At 36.5% G+C, this 10,801-nt stretch overlaps 1 long non-coding RNA gene across 1 annotated transcript; it reads right to left on the bottom strand.

The window, feature by feature from the left end:
- Positions 1–2,780: 2,780 nt before the first annotated feature.
- LOC135093290 (uncharacterized) lies at positions 2,781–6,031 on the bottom strand. The gene is made up of 3 exons (XR_010263287.1): positions 5,820–6,031; positions 5,015–5,128; positions 2,781–4,873 (listed from the first exon to the last, which is right to left on the bottom strand). It is a non-coding gene; the product is annotated as an uncharacterized LOC135093290 (long non-coding RNA).
- Between the last annotated feature and the right edge of the window lie 4,770 nt (positions 6,032–10,801).

A 10,801-nucleotide genomic window follows, 5' to 3' on the forward strand; every position in this document is an offset into this window, starting at 1 on the left:
TTATCTTGTCCTATCACTCCAATCCCTCCTCAGGATCCCCCTTAGCGAAGGTGCCTCTGGCGTTTTGCCTCTGCTAGTTGGGGGGACCTGAGGAGGTATTTTGCTGATTTTCCTTGGAAAGACTACTGCTTCCGTGTCAGAGACCCGTCTTTGTGTGCTGAGCGCATAACAGAGGTGATAATGTCTGGCATGGAGGCGTACATTCCTCACTCTTTTTCTCGTCCTAAACCTTCTAAACCTTGGTTTAACACAGCTTGTTCTCGTGCTATACATGATAGAGAGGTGGCCCACAAAAGGTACTTAAGCCTTCCATCACCAGAATCTCATGCACTTTATATTTCTGCCCGGAACCATGCCAAGTCTGTTCTCCAACTAGCCAAAAACTCCTTCATTAACAGAAAATGTCAGAACCTTTCAAGATCTAACTCCCCTCGTGATTTCTGGCATCTAGCCCAAAATATCTCCAATAACTTTGCTTCTTCTTCTTTCCCTCCTCTACTTCAACCAGATGGCACCACTGCTATCACATCTATTTCTAAAGCTGAACTCTTTGCCCAAACCTTTGCTAAAAACACTACCTTGGACGATTCTGGGCTTGTTCCTCCCTCTCCTCCACCCTCTGACTACTTCATGCCACGTATTAAAATTCTTCGCAATGATGTTTTCCATGCCCTCGCTGGCCTAAACCCTCGGAAGGCTTATGGACCTGATGGGGTCCCTCCTATTGTTCTCCGAAACTGTGCCTCCGTGCTTGCACCTTGCCTAGTCAAACTCTTTCAGCTCTGTCTGTCAACATCTACCTTTCCTTCTTGCTGGAAGTTTGCCTACATTCAACCTGTTCCTAAAAAGGGTGACCGCTCTAATCCCTCAAACTACCGTCCTATTGCTTTAATTTCCTACCTATCTAAAGTTTTTGAATCTATCCTCAACAGGAAGATTCTTAAACATCTATCACTTCACAACCTTCTATCTGATCGCCAGTATGGGTTCCGTCAAGGCCGCTCTACTGGTGATCTTCTGGCTTTCCTTACTGAGTCTTGGTCATCCTCTTTTAGAGATTTTGGTGAAACTTTTGCTGTTGCCTTGGACATATAAAAAGCCTTTCATAGAGTCTGGCACAAAGCTTTGATTTCCAAACTACCCTCTTACGGTTTCTATCCTTCTCTCTGTAACTTCATCTCAAGTTTCCTTTCTGACCGTTCTATTGCTGCTGTGGTAGACGGTCACTGTTCTTCTCCTAAATCTATTAACAGTGGTGTTCCTCAGGGTTCTGTCCTGTCACCCATTCTCTTCTTATTATTCATTAATGATCTTCTAAACCAAACTTCTTGTCCTATCCACTCCTACGCTGATGATACCACCCTGCACTTTTCCACGTCTTTTCATAGATGTCCAACCCTTCAGGAGGTAAACATATCACGCAGGGAAGCCACAGAACGCCTGACTTTCTAAAATTTCTGATTGGGGCAGAGCAAACTTGGTATTGTTCAATGCCTCAAAAACTCAATTCCTCCATCTATCAACTCGACACAACCTTCCAGACAACTATCCCCTCTTCTTCAATGACACTCAGCTGTTCTCCTCTTCTACACTGAACATCCTCGGTCTGTCCTTTACTTATAATCTGAACTGGAAACTTCACATCTCATCTCTAGCTAAAACAGCTTCTATGAAGTTAGGTGTTCTGAGACGTCTCCGCCAGTTTTTCTCACCCCCCCAGCTGCTAACTCTGTACAAGGGCCTTATCCGTCCATGTATGGAGTATGCTTCACATGTCTGGGGGGGTTCCACTCATACTGCTCTTCTAGACAGGGTGGAATCAAAAGCTTTTCGTCTCATCAACTCCTCTCCTCTAACTGACTGTCTTTAGCCTCTCTCTCACCGCCGCAATGTTGCATATCTAGCTGTCTTCTACCGCTATTTTCATGCTAACTGCTCTTTTGATCTTGCTAACTGCATGCCTCCCCTTCTTCCGCGGCGTCGCTGCACAAGACTTTCTTCTTTCCCTCACCCCTATTCTGTCCACCTCTCTAACGCAAGAGTTAACCAGTATTCTCAATCATTCATCCCTTTCTCTGGTAAACTCTGGAACTCCCTGCCTGCTTCTGTATTTCCACCTTCCTATGACTTGAATCCCTTCAAGGGGGAGGTTTCAAGACACTTCTGCCGTGCCAAGACAAAACACCGTATATACGAAATGCCATTTTTTCAGGAGAGGGGATTGAAAATTTGAAAAAAGTTTCATACTGTATCTTGCTTACTAGTCATATCTCGTACTTGAAAAACATATCATACGTTGTGCTCTTGCTTATATTTTGAAATGTTACTGTGTTTTTAGTCAAAAACATCATATTATTCAAATTATGGGCCAAAAACTGTTTTAACGTAGCATTATTGACTTCAATATTGCCAAATTACAACATCTTCTTGCGTTGGAATCCCCATTGTAGTGTGACGATAAATACCGAATATACGTATATTCGGTGTTTTTACTTTGAATTATAGTGTTTCCATTTTGTTTATTCAAGCTAAAATATATTTACAATAAATGAAAATTGTTATTCTGAGCATGCAGATAAATCAAACATGAAGACATTGTGCTAGTTGTTTAATTATAATCTATATTTTTCATAAGCTATAGAAGAAATAAACTATAGGATAATGAAAGATTTTTTCTGCCAAAAAATGTATTTCCTTTAAAATAAGCATGAAATATATTGTGTAGGAAAACATGATGCGAAATATTTCTTATAAAAATAAACCATAAAATGTTACCTGCATGAATCATTGCACTTTACAAATCCTTCCTTGTAACGTAACTTAGAGAAAAAAAAAACTTCCTTTTTGAATAAAATAAACATTACTATAAAGTGTATAAGGAACACGTACTTTACTCACCATTCTCTATATTTTCTATAAATATAGAGATATATTTGGCATAACTAAAGGTACTGATTATTTCACTTTTTGAGACTGTACTTATTTCATTGTTGTTTTAGAAGATCTTCCAAATGATCACTGTTTGGTAAATCTTCCCAAAAAGAGCGTCTTGATAGAGGCATTCTTGAAACTAAGGTGGACTGGATTTTGTCAAGTTTGGATTTCGAGACGCCCCTTGCGCATTCAAGGACCTTGCTTGTGTGATTTTCTGGTAGTGTCTTTAGGAAAGAAACTTTGGTACCTGATTCATTGAAATCCTTTTTATAAATCATTTCAAACGAACCTTTCTCAAACTTCACTTCACAAAGATCATGTAAGTTGGGAATAATGTCACCAGATGTTTTTCGAGTACTTCGCTTTAGCAAATTTTGATGCAATGCAAAATCACTTACTTTCATCTCTAAAACATTTGTTCTTTTTGTGTAGTTTTCAACGACTTCAATTAGGTCCCTCATGTCATAGATATTTTTCTTTCTTCTAATTGATTGCTCGATTTTACCATGAATGCCATTTGCGGCCATAAATGTATGACCAGTAACCAGAAATTTCATTGTTATGCTTTTAGGACCCATTGGCTTATTGACATGCAAAGCAAAACTAGAAAAAATAGTCCAGTTTTTATTTTGGGCGGTGCAGTAATGTCTGCCCAAAATATAAAGTGCTGAGTTTCTCGTAAATGTTCCATGACTTTAATGTAGCTGGATGTAACATCACTTGCGTTTCTACCACGAATGGCTTCATTCCACAGAACACAAAAGTGAGCATCATTTTTCATTGAGGCAAATGTTTCATTGAAAGCAACTAATCTAGAACAAAAGAAGCTATCTTTGACATCAGGCATTCTTGGGATTAAGAGAACCTTTTGCATGTCAACAGCAAATAATTGAACATCATCAGAATTTTTGTGTTTTTCTGAATCAACATTGTATTCATTTCGTGCTTTTCTTTGATCCTCATTGTGTTTTTTTGCTTTTTCCTCATTGTCATCAGTCATGTTCATTTCATAAAAAAGACAAGTCGAGCATTTGTCTTCACTAGGCATGGAAAAACTTATGTTCATTTCTCTAAGAGTCTTTCTATAGACTTCATATGAGCAGGGGATATCTGGAAAGGTATCTTTAAAATGCTTATGCATAAAGGATACAGTTACATCACTTGACAAATACCTTACGAAAGGAGCATGTTCTCTTCTGAAATGTGATAATGAAGGATTGAAAGATTCTATGTGATCTATAATTACTTTTCTGTTGATTTTCTTCGAAGAAGGATGTTTTCCCCTAGCATCTTTGGGAGACACAAGACAAGGGTTAGCCTGGTTTGTTGCATTCAAGTCATTGTTGTTTGATGCAGCGTCTGCTTTTGCACCAGCTTGCATTGATACAAATAATGACTTAATTACTTGATCCTGTGTGTAGCCGAGAGTATTTAAGAAAAATTTCTGACACACGGGAAATGTCTCACCTGCAGTATTGGTTAAAGTATAAGCAATACTCTTGTTTTTTCTTGAAATTTCCTCATCAACATGCCTTCTTTTAATGGGTTTCTGGCAAACCTTGCTTGATAACCATGCTCTCCTCATGTTGAAATTGCATTTCCAATATTCTGCATGAATTATTATTCGATCTTGTTCATTAAAGTGATCGTGACATTTTTTTGTGCACTTATTCTTTAGACATCCTGGTAAAATTGGGTGTTTTTGCTTGTCCACCATACATTTCTGAGGAGAAGTCATTTTTCTGCGTTTATTAGGTACATTTGGTCCTTCGTTGGTCACTGAATGGTCCCTACGTGTTCTCTGTACGTTTCCTTCCGTATTAACTTCATCAGTCTCTTGAGCAGCCACATTTTTGTTGCAATCTAACCCTTGCAATTCATGTTCTTGTCCATTCGATGGTTCAATTCTTTGAACTTCCTCATTGGATTTACAGCACTCCTGAAAATTTCAAATTCTTACTTGTAACAATGACAACAAAATATTGTCATGTAGAGACTACGCAAGATTAGTATAATATTGAATATAATAATCTACGAATATGAGACAAAAGATTGTGATTGAATGACTATATATACTTACAATGTTGATAAAACAGTTGTGTCGCTAATGTCGGTTTCTTGCACATTTTCTTGTCCCTCCAACAGTAAATTGTGCTCATCTCCATCCTCTACATCCTCTGTTCCCAAAACACCTCTGAAAATTATATCAATATTTTGACAGATTAGATAAAAATTTTAATCACCAATCACAAATATGATGATTATAGATTATATTTATTATTTTCATTAGGACTTCATGCAAGATTTATCAGATAAGTAATACATACAAAAAATTAGATTATTAATTATCTGCTGTACACCGATTTTTTTTTTTTTTTTAACATTAGTTCATGAAAGAATCAATTAATTGGAAAATAATGGTCGGAGGAAATCATAGCTAGGTAATGATCTAAATCAACATTGAGAATATATCTGTAAATCTATCGGATCATATGAAGATCAGCCACCCCAGCTTATTTCACTTGAAGAAAAACCTTATTAAACCTAACCTAACCTAACTATATAGATTAGGTTAGGCTAGGTTAGGTTAGGTTAAGTTAGGTTAAGTTAAGTTAGGTTAGGTTAGGTTTAATAAGGTTTTTCTTCAGGTGAAATAAGCTGGGGTGGCTGATCTTCATATGATCCAATCTATCTATTCATTTAACGTAATTAGAAAATTTCAAGTTGATAAGACAAATTATTTGATAGTGGAAGTTCTTCATTAGTTACCATGCATGATGATCCACAAAATTTTACTTCAGTTTTTCTCAGTTTGTATTTTAATAAGGTATACACTAATTTGCAATTAATTTCTATTCATAACAATAAAAGGTTGATATACTTACTGTTGCCTTAAATAAGAAAACAAGTTCGACGGGACATCAAATAAAGAACTGTTGCAGTTGAAGTTGTTCGTCATGGTTGAAATCGTCCTCACTGTTTTACACTGTGCGTCTGAAAATTATTAACAAAACACATAAACTGACACTTATGAAATGAGTTTGAAATAAAGCTGACTTGAACACAATCACTCTGTTCTTTACCATGTTTCGTGACTTACTGGACCGGGTGCGTTGCTTGCAGCCTAGCAATGAAACCACGACAATAGGCTACAAGAGTGAACCTGTTGTAACACGACTGGAAACAAGCTGCCCAACAACAATTACAGTAACAGGATCTGTCCTGTCTCGTATATTCGGTGTTTTGACTTATCACTCAAAAAATTGGTTAAGAAAAAAACCGAATATACATCATATTCGGTGTTCTAGCTATGTATCAAGTATATTAGGTTTTGACTTTGTAGCTTTGTTTCTTGGGTTGTATATTCGGTTACTTTCGGTATTTTCAATTTTCTATCTCCTACACTATGGTCGATAGCCATTTGGCGATGTGCTCAATCGATTCTACGGGTAAAATTACATAAGAAGGGATACAAAACTAAAAATCGTGAAATTTGTATATTCGGTGTTTTAACTAGGCACGGCAGACTTATCCACCTATTTTTGACCACTGCTTTGACCCCTTTATGGGACTGGCATTTCAGTGGGCATTTTTTTTTATTAGATTTATGTTGCCCTTGGCCAGTATCCTTCCTACATAAAAAAAAAAAAAAAAGGAAAGGTCAAGTACAGGTATTAAGTCAGGATGCTGTGTATGATGAACCCATTAATTGTGAATTTCATGTAAAATGTGACGTGAAGCTTAATAATTCTAATGTTTTATCGAATTTAGAAAGTAAACTTGTCCATTTGAGTGCAGAGCAGGAACTTGATATTAAGGAAATTTTGTTTGAGTTTAGGGATTTATGCTCTGATGTTCCAAGGCAAAGTACTGTTGTTGAGCATGACACTGTGCTGATTGAAAACACAGCACCAGTTAAACAAGCACCATACAGGATGTCACCCCCCAAAAAAGGACATGTTAAGAGAAGTTCAATTTCTGTTGAAACATAATTTGATTGAGAAGAATAAGAGTGAGTGGGCCTCTTGTTTATTGGTTCCAAAAGCGGATGGGTCCATGAGAATGTGTACGGACTACCGCAGAGTTAATTCACAAACTAGAAGTGACTCCTTTCCTCTTCCTCGAATTGATGATATCATCGATTCAGTTGGAAGTGCTACTTTCTTGACAAAAATTGACCTATCAAAAGGCTATTATCAAGTGCCATTAAGTGATAGGGCAAAGATCATCAGTGTTTTGTAATCCCTGAAGGCTTGTACCAATATAAGGTAATGCCATTTGGCTTATGTAATGCGCCTTGTACCTTTCAAAGATTGATCAGTGTGGTTGATGGATTGGATTGTGTATGGTTACCTGGATGATGTAATTACTGTCTCAAATGACTGGCAGACCCTTATACTAATCCTCAGATGTTTGTTTAAGAGGCTTAGAGAAGCTCACCTTACCATCAGTTTAGTTAAAAGTGAATTTGAGTATGGTAGCTTGAGTTTTCTGGGGCATGTGGTTGGGAGTGGAAGAGTGGCCCCAATAGATTCAAAGGTAGCAGGCATGAATGATTTACCTGTACCTACGAATAGAAGACAATTATTAAGATTTATTAGCATGGCAGGCTATTACCGTCGCTTTTGTCAAAAATTTTCTGATGTAATTCCTCCGTTATCAGATCTTGTAAGATCAAAAAGAAAATCTATTTGGTCAGAAAGATGTCAAGATGCCTTCAAGAAAGTTAAACGGATTCTAACATCCCAACCTGTACTTACAGGTCCTGACTTTAACAAACCCTTTCTTCTGCAAGTTGATGCAAGTGATCATGCAACTGATGCAGTATTGTTGCAAGAGAGTTCTGATAAGATACTACACCCTGTATGTTATCTGTCTACAAAATTCCAAACTCCTCATCACAACTATTCAACAATTGAAAAAGAGGCCCTTGCTTTGTTGATTACCCTGGAAAAATTTGAGGTCTTCCTTGGACAATAGTAATGGTAAAATAGTTGTATATAGTGACCATAATCCTTCAATTTTTGTAAACAGGATAAAAAATAAGAACCAAAGGCTTACCAGATGGTGTTTGGCTCTACAACCATATGATCTGGAAATCCGTCATAATAAGATGTGCCATGATGTGATTGCAGACACCTTGTCTCGGCCTCACATAGAGCTAATATTCTCGATTTTTTTTTTCTGTACTTTTATGTTTTATATGATAGAAATACCTGTTTTTATCTTTCGGAGGGAGGTGTGACTTGATTAACTATAGTTAATTAGTTAAGTTATCCCTGTATCAGGCCTGATTTGTATTTCGTTATTACGTGTGTAATAACCGTGCACGTGACATCTTATAATGGTAGTGGTTATCCATAATGTTACATTGATTATTTAGTATATATTATTATAGCATGTGTAACAAGTAAAGGGGATAATTTAAGCGGGTTGAATTCAGGTCGGTAGTTAACCCCGCCACGTCACAATACGTGTCACGTCAGCCTGCTGCCCGGCTACTGGATTCAGTTGTGTTCTGGAAGTGGGAGTGGCAAGGTGTTAGCCTCTTGTGGGTGACCGCCAAACATAAGTCTTGTTCTAGTTCGTATATTGTAACATAAGCTCACCTTTTGTGCTAGGATGTTACTTATTGTTCCATGTGATGTGAATTTCGTTGTGAATTGGGTTATGGTGGAAAAGATGGAAACGAGATAGCCCGTGGATGGTGCTAACACCATATGGAAGATTATTGATGGTTTATACTTGTAATACTTGTAATACGCTGCTTGGGTTTTTGTTAATTGTACGAGTAATTGTTCTCTAATGCCTGTTTGTGTCGGCATATGCTTATGGCTTAAGGTAATAGATTCACCTCTAAAAAAAAAATATATATATATATATATATATATATATATATATATATATATATATATATATATATATATATATATATATATATATATATATATATATATATATATATATATATATATATGTGTGTGTGTGTGTGTGTCATGTTCTGTTATAAGTTGTAGGAGTAGGTGGTGGTGATGTTTTGGATATTGAAAGTTAGGGTGGATCTCAGCAGGCCCGTCTCAGAGAGAGAGAAAGAACAAAAAGGATGAAAAAAATTATCCTACCACGATTACAAAACAAATGGTCCTCCTATGGAGAAAAGTTCAGAGACCTTGTCTTTCTACTGAGGTAGAGCCAAAGTACCAAACCATACATCTCCCCAAAGGTGCAGGAGTGGGTGCCTGTCTTCAGGACGGGTGGACCACTAGGCCAAAATTCTGAGAGATTGTTGGGATTGATAATTGAGTGGAAGAGTGATTGGTTAACTGTTTTTTCTTGTTGTTGTTGTTGTTTTTAGATAATTGATTTGTATTTATTCTTGTGTATAAGTATGTCTGGATTTATTCATCATTGTATTTTTGGGATGTTAGGTTAGGGATCTTACAGAGCCATATGTTCACTCTAAGAAAGCCGGTTCTTTCTCGATTTAAGGTTCCACACTGCCTGCACTTAATATTAAAAGAGATAATGGGAGACAGGTCAATGGAACTGTATATAATGCTGGCGCGAAATTTCGGCGTTAGAGGCTAAGTGACATCGTTGTCCGCAGGTACGTTTATCAGGACCGGAAACCCTTGATTGCTTAAAGGTTCTTCAAATGAAAATAACCATTTTTGTATCTATATGTATTAATAATTATTTGTGTCAGACTTATTGACATCGTTATCCACAAAGAGAAGGATGTAAAATTTTCTTTCCCCGTCAATTATTATTATTTTTTTATTTATTTATTTACTTTTAATTTATTATTATTATTATTATTATTATTGTTATTATTATTATTATTATTATTATTATTATTATTGTTATTATTTATATTCATTTATTTACATATTTATTTTATTTATTTTTATTTATTTATTTTTTTTCTTAGGGGGAAGAAGGGGTAGGAAACATCATTTAGGATGTAAACAGATTAGGGTGAATTGTCTGATGAGGCAGTAGTCAAACACCAGTGATGCACACTTGAATTTAACACCTACACAATTAGGATGTTTTCTACCAAAAATTTAGGTAAAGCCCCGAGGCACCAATTAATTGTTATAGCATTTATTTAAATTTTATTATTATGAACTGGTTAGTTATCATTGCTCCCGGTATAGGGGGTCCCATAACTCCAAGGTAACAACTAATTTCTAGAGATATCATAGTGAATAAGAAGAGGGAAAAAAAATATTTGAAAACTTTATTAATTTAGAAGCTAACTTCAATAGATTTCAGTCTGGTTGTCAAGGAGTTTTTTCCAGTGCCTTGCAGACCTCCGGTTAAAACGCTACCATATAAAGCAAGGTCAGAATTATTTGGCAGAAACCATGACATGTGGCAGCTAATCTAGTATTTCATTATCTATTAACAACAGCTAAATCAAAACTAAATTGAACAATAAACTAAAAACAAAAGTAATTCAATACCCCAAATTGAAATTAAACCTTTTAATCAAAACAAAGAAACGTCAATCAAACTTAACCCCATCCCGTGACACTTTCGTAGACGTCCAACCCTTCAGGAAGTAAACAGTTCATGCAGGGAAGCCACAGAACGCCTGACTTCCGATCTCTCTAAAATTTCTGATTGGGGCATAGCAAACTTAGTATTGTTCAGTGCCTCAAAAAATCGATTCCTCCATCTGTCATCTCGACACAACCTTTCAGATAACTATCCTCCCTTCTTCATTGACACTCGACTGTCCCCCTCTTCTTCACTGAATATCCTTCGTCTGTCCTGTACTTATAAACTGGAAACTTCACATCTCATCTCTAGCAAAAACAACTTCTATGAAGTTAGGCGTTCTGAGACGTCTCCGCTAGTT

This window comes from Scylla paramamosain, chromosome 42 (genome assembly GCF_035594125.1).
Source record: "Scylla paramamosain isolate STU-SP2022 chromosome 42, ASM3559412v1, whole genome shotgun sequence".
Classification (NCBI taxonomy): domain Eukaryota; kingdom Metazoa; phylum Arthropoda; class Malacostraca; order Decapoda; family Portunidae; genus Scylla; species Scylla paramamosain.